Source organism: Maylandia zebra, linkage group LG8 (assembly GCF_041146795.1).
Source record: "Maylandia zebra isolate NMK-2024a linkage group LG8, Mzebra_GT3a, whole genome shotgun sequence".
NCBI classification, from domain to species: domain Eukaryota; kingdom Metazoa; phylum Chordata; class Actinopteri; order Cichliformes; family Cichlidae; genus Maylandia; species Maylandia zebra.
This window is the reverse complement of record NC_135174.1, coordinates 19,618,693-19,636,115: the sequence shown is the minus strand read 5'-3', so window position 1 is coordinate 19,636,115 and position 17,423 is coordinate 19,618,693. Positions and strand designations below refer to the sequence as shown.

General features: G+C 41.7%; 1 protein-coding gene across 3 annotated transcripts in view; it reads left to right on the top strand.

The window, feature by feature from the left end:
* LOC101485569 (zinc finger MIZ domain-containing protein 1) overlaps positions 1-17,423 on the top strand; it is a 111,209-nt gene that overhangs the window by 13,439 nt on the left and 80,347 nt on the right. For all 3 annotated transcript variants that reach the window (XM_004561255.5, XM_004561256.5, XM_004561257.4), the window contains exon 2: positions 14,450-14,549. The gene's annotated coding sequence lies outside the window, so the exon portion shown is untranslated. The remainder of the gene's footprint in view (positions 1-14,449; positions 14,550-17,423) is intronic.

Here is a 17,423-nt window from a genome sequence, read left to right as displayed (position 1 = left end):
TAAATATTGTTGTCCTAACAAATAGTTTAAAAAAATTCAACTTAAGGCGTAATGAGAAGTGTTGCTTAATTGATTGGGTCTTATTAGCCAGCTGGTAGTCACACAAGTGTGAATGAACCAATGATTGTGATGCACGAATCAAGCGCCTGATGACAATCAGGGAATCCCAGCACTGATTTACTGTCCAATAGCAGGCTTAAAAGGTAGCTCTGAAAAGTCTGGAGTTACAGTTTCCATGCTTTAAAGTCCCCGAGCATGGAGAGAGAGATGCGGAAAATTTTAGTCAACCACCTATTTAACCCTGGAATATTACTGAGCAGATGTTAAATGGCTGTCATCGGTCAGGTCAGCCGGATAAGCACTGGTGAGCACTATCAACGTGTCAATATTTACATTACTTTACCAATTGCAGTAATATTTTTGCACCACTGTGTCCGTTTTTCGGCATCAAAACTGCATGCATGTAACCACATGAATTCTCCTCCTCTCTCACACAGGTACAATTTCAAGAAGTGCAGTTTGTTGGTGGCAGATTTTTTTCTTTTGCTTTCTCAGAGCTGTTTGAGTTGTTGGAGGAATGCATCGTGTGCTTAGTTTACTCACTTGCCAGATAGTCTGTAGTGCTTTCACTGCATTTCCTTTGGGACACAACACTTGGGGGGGGAAAAAAATGAAGTCTCAAGGTGCCTGTGTTCGGCTTTAGATGTGACTCTGGGTTGGTAAATATTTAGAGAGCAAACATTTTGATACCAGCAGGGATTATAGTTGGGGGAAACATGCTTTTCTAAGAATGGAAATGTCAGCATATTGCAAGGTATCATGCTACAATTTTTATTTTAATGCCTGTCTCCAAAAAGTAGCAATTTAGCAACTCAAATCCCACTGAGGAAACCAGATTGCTTTTCTAAGTCCGGCTTATTTTGATGTAGCTCGCCCACTGAAGCTCATTCTCTTTGTTCGAAAGCATCCAATTCATCAGCAGGGATTGTTGCCGCCTACCAACAACCAACATATTTGTTCTGCTGCTTCACCTTGTTGGCTTTGCAGAGAGAAGGTGCCAAAGGTGGATGTTAAACATGTCAAGTGCTATCTGCTTCATTTACTTGGTCACTGAATATTCATGTGCCTTTATACTGGTGTCAGCCTTCAGCCAGCCGTGCAGACAACCAGCAGCCGTCTCTACAGTCATCAGACAAGCACCATCCCCGTGTCGTCCGAGAGATCCTCTTTAACGTTATCTTTTTTTTGTTTTTTGGACTTTTTTTATCGTTGGAAAATAAGGTGGTGATTGTGCCCGGAGCTGACAACCATTTCCTGTTCCAATTTGTGTGGCATGCGAGCAGAGCTGTGCTGCTTTTCGCTTTGAGGTGCTTGGGGACGAGTCAGAGTGGGCACCCCACGAAGACGACGAGGGAGAAGGAGGGAGGGAGGGAGGAGAGCGAGTATAACCCTGTGTACTGCAGTCATGCCCATTTACTCTCCCTGACACCTCCAGGGACACGCTCTGACCTCTGCGGGGATCTCGCCCCCTCTTTACTCTCACTCATGCGTTTCCCCTCCGCTCTGGGGAAATCGCACCAAATTCCTTGTGCATTACAAGAGCTTTCGGGAGGCCCCAGTTGACGCTTGGCCTCGTCTAGACTGCCGTGACTGTTGTTCGGCAGCGCTGCCGAGCCGCGGTGCAGGGTCAGACTCTTTGCATGGCAGCAGAGATTGCAGAGGTTGTCTCATTAAATATATGCTTCCTGGTAAGATGAAAAGCTCATGCTCTTTGTTGGTTCTTAAGATGAAAGGCCCCCCTCTACAGGCTGTACTCAGACAGAGCTCGATAATGTAAACACGTCTGTGCTGTAGATTACTCATTTGCATGGTGTTGCAGTGAGCTTTGATCAGTGATGGATTGCAGCTAAGTCTGTTTGTTAGTTAAATGGTTACATTGCACTAAGTTATAGAGGTTTATAACTTAAAAGTCTTGTTTGGAGCTTATTCTGAAGTATCAGCATTTGAGATGCAGCTGATTTTGATAGGGAAAGTTTAGTTTGCATCATGCGTGTTCAGCTGTTTAGTGATCATAGAAAAATAAGAAAAATAACAATTTTGTGGGTATGATTTGAGTTTAAAGAATACTTCCTGCAGGAATACTCGAGGAAAGGAAAGAATAAGTACGCTATATTTGAGTAGGAAGACTCAGTTATTTGAGAGAGAAGAGCCTGTGCGCTTTACGTTGGCTGCAGCAGAGGGAATTTCATCTCCTGTCATCTCCCTGTTGATTAGTATTGATTGGTGAGGCTGAATTGGCCTCTTGAGTGGAAGTTGCATCAAATAATCCCTCATTCGACTTTCCCAAATCCATTGTGAGGGCTGGCGAATGATTTCATCAGAGGTTTTCTGAGCGTGAGGCACTGAGCTGAAACATTTCCTGCGGGCGACAGAAAAAGGCAGTTGTTTTAGCCTCCACTGTTTTACCTCTTAATGAAAGTATGGGAAAGCTGACCTACTGAATAAACTGCGACAAACAAAGCCGAGGGGGACCTGAACGTTACCCCTGCCCCATTACGCTATTTTTTTTTTAAATCACTTGCACCTGTGGTTTGTATAGACATGAATCTTTTTCCCCCAGACAAAAACGAGGAATTCTCTGCAGCTTGGAAGGATCCCCCTGCTGTGCACGGATGACACGGTCTGCTGTGTTGCTGCCACTGCCGCTGCTGCCGGTTGGCTTTCGATGGGGGCAGCTTGAGTGCAATAATGAAATGGAAAAGTTCCAGAGCAGTGAACGCTTGTACGCAGAAGGTAATTGGAGATTGCCACTGAAGAACTCCGCACGATATGCTTTCGATTCAACTTCACAGAAGGGCAGACCACAAAGTTTGATTATGTTTGCTGTTAACCAAACGCCTGCTGCAGTACAGAGAAATGGGATCTTGTTCAGACAGAGAGCGAGGTAGGAAAGGGAGAAGGAAGCAGCTTTGGCTGAATACACATATTTGTTTTTCCACCCATTTTTTTTCGACATGATTTTGTTTTGATTGAATCTCAAGTTTTCAGTGTTGACAAAAACCAGAAGGTTGTGCAGATACGAGTCAAACCGATAGGCAGACGGGCTCTTAATATAACAAATGACTCAGGGCCCATTTGTGTGGCACTGCAAGCAAGTGTTGGAGGTTCACGGCCTTGTTTAATTAAAGTAAAACCTGAGATTGGTGGTCCTTCAGCCACTTTAAGTCTGATTTGACACTAGAGAATCAGAGCGTGTTCAATGGAAAGCAGATGAATGATTGATAAGAGAAGCAAAGCTGCTTCAAATGCTGCTCTGAGGACATTAATAATGAAGGGCACTTTGAGTGCCTTCAGTGGCATATGGGAGACAAGAGATTTCATTACCTTCCCCATTTAGCACAACTGTTTTTGTATAGCTTTTGTTTGCTTTATAATTGTGTTATTATTTTATCAACTTTATGCTTAGAAATGCTGATAATTTAGACACAACCTCATAAAATCATGTTTGTCTTAACTGGTGCCCACAAACCATGGTTTGATTGAACTTATTTATCATTTTATTCCCTGTTAAAACATATTTTTTAAATAAAAATGCTGGCTCCAAATTAATATGTAAATCTACTATAACCTTATGTCCTTTTCCATGTGCCCTGTTTTTATATCTTTTCAAGTTGTCAAAATAGTTCCCTGAGGTGGAGAAGTTTTTCTATTAATATAGAAAACAACAACAGATTGCAGTGGAAACAGGCTTAGATAATTAATAAAATATTTAAAAATGTGGAAGATGTGTACATTTTAAACATTGATGTGAGGTTTCTCCACACTGGACAGATGGAAAATTGCAACAGATGTTAGTGGACCACCAAAAAGTCTGTGCTGTTCCTGAAATGAATACAGTAAAAAAAAAAAAAAATTACATATTTCCACTGGTTTCCACATGGTTTCAAGGTGTGACAGATGCTCTCATACCTTTGTCATAAAGTTGAGCCCTTCTCTTCTGCAGACGTTTCATGGCATCCGATTGGAAAGGCTTTGGGTGGTTTAATTCTAAAGCACCCAAAGACTTATATTTGCATCAAAGTCTTGGTTGGAAATGTCTATTTTTTCACATTTTCTTGTGAAAATTTCCTGTTAAGTTGGATAAAAATATGCACTGCGTTTGGATAGAAACTGTTGACACCTTCCCGTGAAGATTTTTGGTTTTTTTTTAGCTCACGCCCAATTTTTAAGCAGTGACTGGCTCATTTCAATAGACAAGGCTGTGCTCACAGTGCTGCTTAAAGTTTGACTGCTCACTTTTGACTTATGAGTGCCAGAGGTGCCAGAACACATAAAAGATGTTGGAAGCGGAAAAAGGAAGATGAGATGTTTTTTGGCAGTGTTTTTACTCTGTGAAACTGCTTCTCCTGTCTGCACTGTAGATCCTGCTGCTCTGTGTGTCTTTGTCAGGCTTCATGTCATCCTGCCATTGTTCAGGCCAGAAATCAGCACATACTTCCATTGTTCTACACTCAAATCTGGAGCTATACACCCTATTCTGCCCCACATTTCTGAACCTCATATTTGTTAAATATACTGCCTCGTCTTAGTCGCGGTAACCGTTCTCTACAGCTTCTGCCACCTCTCTTTGTGGTCTGCAGCTTATATAGCATCCTTAAATGTGAGAAATTGTAGACTCTTATTTAATTTAGGCTCAAAGCACCGCAGCGACAAAAGCATTAGCCTGAGTATTGCCCATGAGTGGAGGCACAAGTGTGTCCTCTCTCCCAATCCAAACCTAAAACCAGGTCTCGACAGTAAAGGAAGACATGCTTCAAAGTGCATCAAAGTAGTCCCCCATCCCTACCGTCTAAACAAAGCAACTTGTTGACATGGTCCCAGACACAAGCTTGGTCGTTTGTCAAGAAGTGGAGGATAGCCGTGGCTCGTGGGAAAGGACTCTGCCTGAAAAGACTGCCTGACATTTGTTTTCGAAACAGCCAATGTCTGGCTTCACGTTAAAGGGCACCCAGGACTTTGGTGTGTTCAATGGTTTTTCTGTTCTGCGGGGGTGTTGATGCGGGCCAACTTCTTATGTTATTCTATGCGCTGCTTTCATGTGGTTTTTACTTTGTAAGGCACCTAGCTTAACACTTTTACTTTGCCGCTCCATCCACCGGCTGTGTGGCAGCACAGCACGGCTCCTTGAAGGGCTGCAGAAAGTAACCTTTATTTGAGAGGGGAAAAAAAATCATTTTTCTCTGTACGGCTTTATGCCACTAACGTTTCTTGGCCCCAGCAACGTTTTCTTTTTACGCCGTAGTCTAGGAGCATTCTCACGTAGGGAGAAATAAATGATTGTGTTTGCCTTAAATACTGCAGAGCTGTAGTCGATTCTCCACCGGAAGAAAAGTGCAATGTAATACAAGCTGTATTTGTTCAGTAGTGATGAATGAGAAGTTATTTAAGCTGCAGGCTTGAGAAGTGAAAGTGACTGGTTATCAATTTTCTGCAAAGAAATATTATGAAACTTTTCCAGCTGAATGATCAGACAGCAGTCTGCGATGAGCATTAATAAATGTCTGTGTTATTGCTGGAAGAGCACACCAAAATGTTCCAACAAACAAACCCAAAACAATTAGCTAAAAGACAGTAAAACTATTAAAGAACTGAGATAAACTGCTGGACTTTTGCTGGACAAGCATGTGGCATATCCAAAGAACATTCACTGGCTTTCCTCGTATAATTGTTTGAGGTCTTTAAATCATCAGTTAATTGAATACTTACTTTGTCCTTGATGGATGCTGAGTATGGGAAAAAACATATGGCTCTGGTATATATAATAGACCGCCTGCTTCTGATGTTTTGCTACAATAATCTGGCAGACAGTTCGCTCTGCTGTGTGACATGAAGAGACCACAGATGAGAATCACCTGTCTGTGGTAAGCCCCGAGAAGCAGAACCCATCTCCTCTCAAGGCGGTTTGTCACAGCAGCTATTAAGACTAATAGCTGGAGCCTGTGATAAGCACAGTTAGCTGAATTCATGACCCGAGTGGCCTGAGCAGCGCTATCATTTCCACTTGTGTGTTTTTCTGCTGATGCGTTTAATTTTTATCCTGTCCGGTGCTATGACACGAGGGGAAACGAGAGTAAGAGAGCGAAATAGAAATGGAGGGACGGGGCCTTGGGTGAAATATTGATCGATACAATCCGGGGTGAAGGCGTTGCAACAAGGAGGAGAGATTATTTGGGTCGTATTACTCGAACAGTACTCTGTGTGGTGTTGATTGTGTAAGATTCGAATCAGAGCAAACTGACATAAAAAGTACAGATTATATCTAAGATATTTATGAATCATCCAAAGAGTTAAACGGGTAACTTTTTTTAAAGGGTCATTCTGTCAGAAAATACAATGGAGGCAAAACTAGTTTAGGCTGTGATAGTCAGAGCATCAAAATAGATAATTCGGCCTGTTTTCAACTGATTTTTGTTTTATGAAAGTGCAAAAACAGATAGGTGCACATAGCATCTCAGGTCCCACACCCCAGTATCCCACTCTCACAGACTTTTTACCTCTGTAATAGCATCACAACCTGCAGCCACAAGAGCTTTGGGGATTGACCAGGGATTAAAAATGTAGCTATGGGTTGTAATGAGCAGCTTGCACAGATAGCCTATCGGGTTATTTTCTGCGTGGGTTGTGGTTTTATTGAACTAATCTTTTAGGGTAATATGGCTCACTCTGTGCTCTGTTCTTACCTTTTTGATGCTTTTCTTTAAACATAACGCCCAGTAAACACCAGCCAAATATTCAACAAGCATCAGATGCCGCATCCCACAACCCCGACCCCCGCCCTGCCGCCACATGGCATGCCTGGTATTAGCCGATTTCCTGGAGATCACTGAAGGATGCTGCTGGAGCACTTGTGCTCCTCTTTCTCGCTCTCATTTGCTCTGTGTAGAGTGGCCCGCTTAATGCATTGTAATGGTTGACCATTATTTACGCTGGGGATAAACAAAGAGAAGCAAGGAATTGATGGAGTAATCCACTCTCGCAGTCATTAGGCATTGAGATGGAGGAGCTGGTGGAAGCAGCCTCCTCCTTATGCCTCTCGAGTCGAGCAGCTAATGGAAATGGGACTCATTAAGACACCTTATACTCCGACGCACCCAAGATCATGAGGAATTGCTAATTGATTGTCGTTAGCGTTCTCGCAATGAGACGCTCTGCCTGTTTTCTCATTTGTTATGAACGGCTTTGTTTTCTTCCTCCCGTCTCCTTCACTTCATTATTGATGTTGCTGTTTTTCCTTCTCTTTCTCTTAGCCCATTTCGCCTCGAGAGGCCTTTGCAACCGAGTCATCGTAACACTGTTAGACCTGGTTAACTGCAACAATCAGAAGCCCACATGTGCAATTCTGTATCAAATCTGTAATATTTTCAATAATTGGAAGATAGCAGTGCCTTACAAAAAAATCAATATTCAAGGACTTCTAATGGTTGGCTGTGTATGAAACATACATGCTAGTGCAAAAAGTCGGATGTAGAAAATGTGCTTTGGCCAGCACGGTCATGGTTGAATAACATGAAGGCAGGTCTACTTGTGATGCTTTGCTTATTGGTTCTGGAAATTCCTTCCCTTTTCCTCTGGAACCAGCAGATTGTGTTCATCTTACCCTTTAATCATTTTCCCCTCCCAATAGTAATGTGCTCTCTTTTTCCTCCCTGGATTCCTCTGTGTATATGCCCCCCCGCCCCCTCACACATTGCTTTTTCCTTATTATGAGACGGAGGAAGCAAAGATGAGGGAACGAGATGAAGAATGAGGGCTAAAAATGCAAATACAGGTTCTTTCTTGTCACACATAAGGGCTTGTCACATCCACCTCTAATTTGCTGCTGGCTAAAGGATCTCCTTCTTTTTCTCTGCCTTGCTTGTCTTTATCACATTATGAAGTCTTTCACCTCTGGTAAACCCTTCACAGGCTGGTGAAACAGTAAGAACAGCCAGGTGACCAAGGAAGAATCTATGGCTGCAGGTTTGCTTTGCAGATGAAGCAGGACAAGGTAAAGGAAGCAGGAGGGGCATTGTTTTTATGTCGCTGGTCAGACGGTGCAGCATTTCTTTGCTTTAGCGCTCTGCCAGCAGTCTACAACTCCAGCTCTATCTCCCTTGTGGGAGTTGCTACCACCTTCTCACTCTGATACAGAAAGACTGGAAACAAAGGAAGAAAAACACAAGCACCCTCTTGGGCTGCTCTCGCCTTTGAAACAAGATATAGTATAGAGAGAGGAGTAGGAGGAAAAACAGTATTGAAGCCATCAATTCATGCAGGACTCATGAGCATCGTCTCACTCTTTGGAAATAGAAAAACAGTCTGTTAAAGTGACAATCGGCTTTCATAAACGGGTCTTTTCTTGATTTGGGCACCACTTCTGATGCACTGAGTGAAATAACCATTTACAGCTTCAGTAAACACACAATAAAGACCACATTTGATCAAACACGTGCCATTGTCTACTTTGCAACCGTTTAACTTTTCCCTGTGACCCACTTGTTCATAGTTTCTCTGTGTGAGGAGCGCTCATTGCTGAACACTTTGGAAGTGCTTTGTTTTAGTGACTGAGATTGAGACTGTTGCCTTTCCCTGATCTCAGCAGACATTTAATTGACTGAATCAAGGTTCTTAAGCGATAGACATTACAATCCCTTATAATAAACCTCTAAATTAACCTTTAAATTATTCTCATTTGGAAGATCAGCTTTTTTTGGAGGGGGGGCGACTTCAATTGTTTCACTTGTTTAGGTGATCTAGCAATACAGACAATTGATGCTAGAGGGCAAACACATTGGGAAGTTATGCACAGCAGGAAGTAAATTACCTGAATTTGCATAAATAAGACACATAATTGGTAGTTGCTGTGATCCTGATCTGGTAGCACGCAGTATATATACAACTGCACCTTTTTGCACAAGGGTGTGTGTTGTGGATACGCGTGTGTGTGTGTGTGTGAGAGAGAGAGAGAGAGAGAGAGAGAGAGAGAGAGAGAAAGAGAGAGGTTCCATGTAATTGCAGCAATGGTGGTTAAGTAGGCACCAGCATTTGTGTTAATCAGCAGAGAGTGAAGATCGGGGAGCTCACTGAGCAGGCGTCTCATGCCCTGTAAATGTATCATGGTAAAAACCATTATCTCTAAACCTGTAATCATCTCTACGGCATTCATTCAGTGCATCAACATGCTTCATGTTGATGGCTTTTCACCTCTAAAAAATGGTGTGACTCTTTGTGCCTTCACTCTGTATGGATGTCCTCTGAGGGAAGCATTATGTGTGTTGGGATAGTGTCCAATTAATCCTCCATTAGGCACTAAGCTACAGTGTGTATACTGTATCTACAATATAACCTGTAGGATAAATTGACAGATTAAATTCATTCTTGAGAAGAGCTTTATGTTGTTTATACAGTATTTTCTAACTTACACTGAGTACAATGATTCAAAATGTATTAACTCAAAACATTTATAATTTATTAATTTACACAGAGTTCTCTGTGTAACACCTAGAACAGCCTCAGTTATATTAGCGATGAGAGATACACCAGACTGTTCCTGGTTGAAACCTGGAAGCTAATTTCTTAACATATTTGGGTGGACTGCTTTATCCATGCAAGACATTGTTTTGCTAGTTTAGGAAGGTAGCTGTTAGTTAACGATAGATGGGTAATAGCCAACTTAGAGTCAGATTTGCTCTCCAAAACGAAGCATATTTTCAACCGCATTCCCATCCCTGCAAGTATTTTGACACTTAATAATTGTCTCTGTTCTTCAGTGTGTAGTCAGGGTTCCAAAATGAAAGCTAAACCAGCATCATGAGCTTTACCTCCACGTACATTTAAGGTACTTACAGAAGATTGTCTGAACATCATATTCAAGGACATCAAGGAACACTTTATGGACTAGAATAAAAGGAAATAAGCACAAAAGAAATCTCAATCAGGGGGAAGAAAAACAACTTTTAATGGTCAAACTCTTGATCCTAAGGTTTCAAGCTCACTTCTTTTCTTACAAAAGCAAAATGAGTTCACGCTCAAGAAGTTGCATCCTTGGGTTCATAATACTGTCACTGAGGGCAAAAATTTGATGTTAACTATGAAATAAACTGGACTGAATTTAATATAACAAAAACAAAACAGGCTATGCTAATAACAGTCTGTGTACCGTATGTGTCTGTCATTGAAAAAAAAAATCACAGATGCATTTAATTCTTTTATTGTAATCAGGAAACATGTCAACAATTCTGGAGAGATGACGCTAGGGTGTCAGCCATTTTTGCGGGTGCTTGGTTGGCCAGCTCGACTGGATAAAACTGGATAAACCATTAAATCTTCTGATTACTGTAACGCAGATGTTAGCTAATGCTAGTGAAAAAATCAGTAGCCACCACACATAGATGTTAATAAGCAACTTGGTTTGTTGCTAAGGTTGTAATTTGTGAAGCAGCATCAGTTTTCGTGGAGTTTGGTTTCTGTTTTCTCCGTAGTAAAAATTTGCTCACACCGAGGCTGCTGGCTTGTGTCTGGCTTTGAGCTCTGGCTAGCTTTAGCTTTAATGACTTAGCTTCTGTAAAATGGGCATTTTCCTCTGGGTGAGGGCAATTTAAGTACCAGATTAGGTTTTGCTGTTATGTTTTCATGGTGCTTCCCTTGCAAACATGGGTAAACTTTGTGTCTTCATGCACACTGAAGAGCTTCCTTGGTAATGCTATATTAGCATGTGGCTGTGAGTATGCATATGACTATTTGCCAGCAACACTGTGAGCATGTTGTTATTCATGAAGTGGACCACAAATAACTGGACATATGTGAGGCGAATAAAGCTGGAAATTGTTTCTGGTCTCTACAACTACGTGTCATTAATTAGTGACCATGTGTTTTTGTTTGTTTTGGTTTTTTGTTCTAAAATCCATAAAACTGCCTTTTAAATATTACTTGAATTGTAGTATTTGCACTAAAATTTGCTATCAGATCTATTTACAGAAATAGTCATTTAAACCAATCAATTTATAATTTAATTAGTCTTCATTTGTTACCCTACTGTGGTTTATATGAAAGAATTATATTGACTTTTAACCTTAATTCCACAAAAAAATAACATAATTATGCTATCACATGACAGCTGGCAGAAACCTCAATTAATTTGTCTCTAATTACAATATTGGTGTATACGTAAACAAACTCACTGTGCTGCAAAGTGAGGCGATTGCCTCTGTGTTTCCCGTGCTTCATTTTTTATAGTTTTTATTAGCTTCGATTATGAAAATCGTTGCAAACAAGTAGTCTGTTACTGTCTGTTTCTCCTTTGACTTGAAGTGCCTTTTTTAGAAAGCTTGTGAAAAGAGGAGATGCATATCTTGATTGATCTTGCATGTCTTGACTATATCAACAACAGGAAGTGGTCTAAAGCAGGAATGGTGATTCATGTGCCAAGGTAACACTAAGTAGAAGTAAGGGAGGTGAATGGGAGTTCAAACGTTTCAAAGCTGGTATTTATTAAGAATATAGTTGATTAAAACTGTTTTTATCTCCTTTTTAAGAATTTTAGTTTCCAGTCACTGTACATATTTGTCAGAAGGGAAGTGATTAAAAAAAGGGAAACGGGTGCTAAATATACTGTGGATTTTAAAGAAGGCTCACCCATGGCATAATTAATTACACTCAGCATATTCATCACTTTTAATGCTAAAGCAACTCTCTGTGTTTATGTTTTTGAGCTGCTTATCATTTTCACTAATTGTTTTATTAAGACCTAAAAATCTCTTTAATCCTTTTCCTCCTCCATTTGTTCGCATGCTTTCATATCCATATGCATTTAAATCCGGCTGTAGTTACGAGTTAAAATGCAAATGCAGCTCACTGGGAATAATGGCCCCGGAGAACTGGCTGGATAGACGGATACCCTATGGCTCTCGAGAGCTTTCCCCACAGCGCTGAGAGCAGAGCCAGGTGAGTGCTTCTCTCCAGGTGTCCCTCTCATGCCATTGTCGAGGCTTAGCGGGTGGCACCGAGAGCCCACTGCCCTTCTGGCTCGCCAGCGGGTTTCATGGCCATTTTGCACTGAATGACTGTTCATTGACGCAGCCAGTAAAACCCGCTGCTGACTTGGGAGGAATAAGTTTGTCCAGCTCCAGTGGCTTCAGCAACAGTGGGGATTTTGACTCCATGAGGACCCAATTAAACCTGGGAGGCCCTCTCTGAAGGAATAATAACAATGATAAATGCACCTCTGTGGCCAGCTTAAAAAGCAGCAGGGAGAAATGTTTTATTGTGCTGGCCTGTCTTGACACAATTTACTCCAGGCTTCTGGCTTTTGCAGCATCAGGACGAAAACCTCACCTTGTGATTTTTTCCCCCTTTCCCTTGGAGAAGCCTAATGTCATCCTGAAACATTGTGATGACTCGGCTTTGTGTACCATCAAACCATCCTCGTGTGCCCTTTGAAGTGACTTTACTTACTCAGTGCTGAAAGTACAAATTATTTGTTTTTAAGTTGCAAGTCGGTTCAAGGACACGTTTGGGGGTATTTGTTAGAATAAAAGCAAACATTTTTAAGTTACTGATATTAATTTGACCTCGAAAATATTCATCAACTCTGACGAAAAAATCTCTGAATTCCTCTGGATACGCCATCTCATTTGAGAATATCTTCTGTTTTTCACATTTTGAGTAATCTTATTATGCTCTTTATTCGTGTTTACCCATCTTAGAAAAGACATTTAGTCATCACGTATTTTCCTCTGTCAGGTTGTAATTTTGAGAAAAACTCCTTTAATTAGATAACAGGCTTCTGTATTTGCACTTTGCCAGCAGTTTATCAATTACTGCTTGTGGTTTCATACTGCCAGTCAGTCTTTGTCTGGGTGCTCGAGCCTCCTCCTCACCACGCTGCAGAGCCGTGTTATTGTACTTAAACAAATCAATTCTCTTGCAGTTGAGCTTTTTTTCCCTCCATCCCCTGTCATTATGAACTGTTTGCAGTGCAGAGCACATTGATTTTTCACAGCCCTGGAAAAGCTGTTGATGAATAGCACAGAGGTATCTGGGGAGAATCTGGCTTTAAAAAGGAGGCACCCAGCGTCAAACCCTCCTCCTCCTCCTCTCTCCCGACCCATTGAGCCCCCAGCGCTCCTCCACTTTCTCTTTTCAGAGAGCGGCACTTCCAACAGGGGAGAAATGCCGCCTGAAAAATCTTCCAATCATAAAAATAGGATTAAAAAAGTGCGAGACACAAGGGACCACCCTCTCTCGCTGAATGCTAAAACACACTTTGTGGTTAGACAGTTTTTAGATTTTGGGTATTAGCCTTGTCCTGTCAACCAAAGCATGAGCTCACTAAAAACCTGCCTGGGAACAGAAATGGCTAGTATGCTACGTGTCACCTGATGAAAACGCCATTAAATTTGTTCTTTTCTTCTATAACTCATTCAGCTCCTTGGAATTTTATACTTCAACATTTTAAGAGTGACAAAAACTTATTTTTTCTTTGGACCTGACTGAGCCTCATCTCTCTGAACAAACTGAGAAACTACTACCTTAAGAGATGACTATTTACAAGTACTACCTTGATGTGGCCCTTCATTTAAAGCAGGGAACTTAAGTTGCACTCTGCACCCTCTCATGGCCCTCTCTCAAGATCTGAATGACAGGCTTAAACATCTACAATTTGTCTTCGCATTTGAGAGTTTGTGGGACAACAAACTGCTGAGGTCATCCGTTTGTCTGAGCACTGACATCAGTGTTTGCTGAATCCCAGTAGTTGGACACCTTATCATGATGAATTCACAAAGGGAACTAAAGCTTCTAAACTTAATTGTGCGAACAAACAAAAGACGTGATTCTGAACTGTGTGGACCCTACATGATAAGCAGTATGTTTATATATATTTTGGTTTAAAATTAGCTGCTGGTTACTTTCTTCCCTAACTGATTTATAGGTTTTGTACTTCACCAGTCACCCTTAAAGAAAATATGGTCATTTTTTTAAGGGTCTGCATATCACTGGGTATATGCAGGAGTTCTGCCTGCCAGACTGGGTGCCAAGCTATAGTAAAGGACCGTCCTAATAGGCTTATCTGTCAATTGGGAGTGAATTGTGAATGCGCCACGGCAGTGAACTTACCGTGTGGTGGATGTTTATGATGCCATGCTGGTCGTGTGAAGTGTCGGCTGCTCTTTTGATTTGTCCTTTGTGGGCACGGGAGCGTGAAGGAGCTTATCCGTGCTGGGAAGAAGTGTATCACGTTAAGCGAGGCGCAGATGGAAGCCACTCAAAGCCCATAGGAATCTGTGAGAAGTGAAATCACTGAATGAGATTGAGTTTCAGGAGAATAATGCAAATGTAATAATTCAGTGTTCGGAGATTGGTAAATAATACTGCGACGCCTGATGTATTTTCTTTCTCTGATTTTTCTCAGGGGCAGAAGAATTGAGACACTGGAGTGTTTCTCCTCCTGGTGTGTGAATGGGTGGGGGGGGTCCTTAGTGGTGAAGAGTCAAGGATTGAAAATAACACAGGTGAGTAATTTATTTTTCTGAAACATATATGGCGGAGGTTTACATAGCCAAGCTCAGATTTAAATCTGCGCCACAGCAGGAAGTGTGAGCGCTCTGCAAAGAGCTCGCTGCTGCATGTTATCATTACACAAATGCGCTCATTAAAGTTGTTCCCAGCCTTCTTTTTAGGCTGCATTTGTTTGCCACTTGAAGTTTTAAATTAACCTTCTACATCCTGATGGTGTGCTTACAGTTACCATTTAAATTGGCTAAACTGTGTGAAAGTCAAAAGAGATCGCCTGTGTTGAGCGAATCAGAGAATCCTTAATGGGGGAAGCTAACGCGGGTTAATTGCTCAGTTGCACTGTCCACATTTGTATCTATGCATTTCTGTTGATTTGTAAGCAAATAGTATATAGTCAAATATTTTGGAAAACACTGACTTTTAAACTTTGTTAGGGGCTTTATGGTTATGTAAGAGATCCCTGGAGGAGGCGCAAATCAAGCCTCAGGGGCTCACAAGTGTACTCCTAGTGCTGGTCTTAAACAGGGAGGGTTGCGTCAGGGAGGGCATCTGGTGTAAAATCCACTTCACATCCTGGGATATAAGGGAGCAGGTGAAAGCTCCCATTTTGGAAAAATGTGTTGCAAAAATGAAGCTTGCTTACACAGAGTTAACAGGCTAGCAAGGTCAGAGAATGTCAATATCTCTTTTTTGATGTGGTGTTCAGGAAACAGGAGTAAACACTGCAACAGATAGAACATAAAATAGAACATCTGGGAGAGGTGTTCTGACTGACTCGCATTATTATTGTATGATTTCATTTACTTTGTTTCCTATAAACATAGGTGATAAAAATGTACACCTCGTGAAGTTTGAAAGCCGAGCGCACAACTATATGTGTCCACATTATTTTTAAAATCCTAAAATTCAACGGTCTTTGCTGGGAACTCCCTATTTAGCTCAGATGCTGCTTTGTGTGAAAATATGTATCAAAGCAGGAATCAAACAAATCTCGTTACTGGAAACCGATATCTGCCTCCCTTGTCACTACAGTGATATAAAGACCACGGCTTTGTTTGCACTGGCATGCGCTGTCCTCCGCTGTACTCGAGGGTCTTTAGTAAACATGTGATGGCAGCAGTTTGTGTGTGGCCAACATCAGCTCTCCTCTCACAGAACATGTTGATTTCATCAGGAGCTCCTGGGAGGCTCTGTGTAACAAAGTGCTTATGTTCCATATGCAGTCCGAGCACAGGCACGCACACACACATGCAGAAGGTCACAACTATCCTCTTCATCGGCGAGCCACCAGCTCATCCTTATGCAATATGGAGCTCAGTGTACATCCCGCTGAAGGGGGAGAATTATGTTGTGGAAAGCGAATGTAATTGGTTTGTCCACTGTATTATACAATGCAGCTATGGATTAGGAATTGGGGCATCCAGGACACACACGCACACACTGAATAGATAAGAGTAGTTAATCTTGATTAGAGCAGTGTGAATGCTGAGAAATACGGTGCTGTGACAAGCATCTGCCTGCCACACAGCTGAGTGGGATAAACCAAAGTGATTATTGTGGAAATGTCAGACGAGGTAGACGGTGATAGCAAGTGAAACGAAGGGGGATGTGACATGAACGGGGACATGACACAAGTGCCTCAAAGTCAGTTCTCTCTCATTTTCAGTGACAGACTTTTCCCCTCTCACAGTGCCTTTGTGGAGCGATGGAGTGGAGGGAGGTTGATGATATGGCTACAGCCATGAGAAATAGCAACAGTCTCAAACAGAGGAGTGTAAATAGTGGCTGATAGCCACATAAATCAGCTGGGAGTAAATCTTGTTGGGTTGCAGCTAGTAGTTTTTACAGCATAACTCCTTATTTACTAAATCAAAGTTGTTTTACAGCCATTTCTTTAGTCTGTAGACCATCACAAAAAAGTAAAAGCTTAAGGGGATATATTCAGATTTCTTGTCTGAAAACAGTATCAAACCAAACCTTATTCAGCGAGGAGGAGCTGGTGCTTCTGTCTGGCAATTTTTGCTGCATAAACCAGTGTAAAAATTCTTGGCTGGGTGCATTCTGTTTTACTAATTGATTAATCGACTAGGTCTTTCTCTACAAAGCAGACTAGGCACCCGCTTTCATTTCACCGGGTTGATATCTAAAGGTTGCCAGGTTGGTCTTTTTCTCTGTACTGCCAGTGTAAGCTCTAATGAGTAATTGCTTTCCTCTGCGAAATCCGAAGGTGCAGACATTCTGTTAACTTCGCTAAAGGAAAAAGGGGGAGGGGGAAAAAAATCTCCTTCCTGTCAGTGGTCTGACTTTCTCTCTGTTCTTGTTAGATCTGGAACTGATAAGTGAGAGGCCTCTGGTAACTGAACAGGAAGGATAGAGGGCCTGGCCTCAGAGCCCCTGCCTCTGCACACATGTCCACCTCCCCCTGCTCAGGCAAACAAAGGGAGCAGAGCCTGCCACTTAACTTCAGGTTTGAAAATATTCAAGCCTATTAGAAGGATAATCATCACTTATTCGAGTGAACTCTTATCCTGAAGAGATTTTTGTTGACTATAACAACAGAGAGGCATTTTGATAAAACAGGCCGTGGCCAAATTAATGCTTTGCAACCATTTCACATCCAGGCCCAATCACAACTCCCTTGTTCCCCTGGCTGGTGTTAAGTCAAGTGGAAGTACTGTATTAACCAGTCACGTGGCAGAGCGGTCAGGATTTATTGTTCATCCCAAATACCCACAGGTCTGAATGAGTAGCTGTTAAACTGATTAGTGTGATGAGGCTGTTGTAGCCTATATACCCTACATGCTAAAAGCTAGCTAGTATAAAGTAGAATCTACATTTCTACTAGTGTTTGCTATGTTAAAACAAAAACA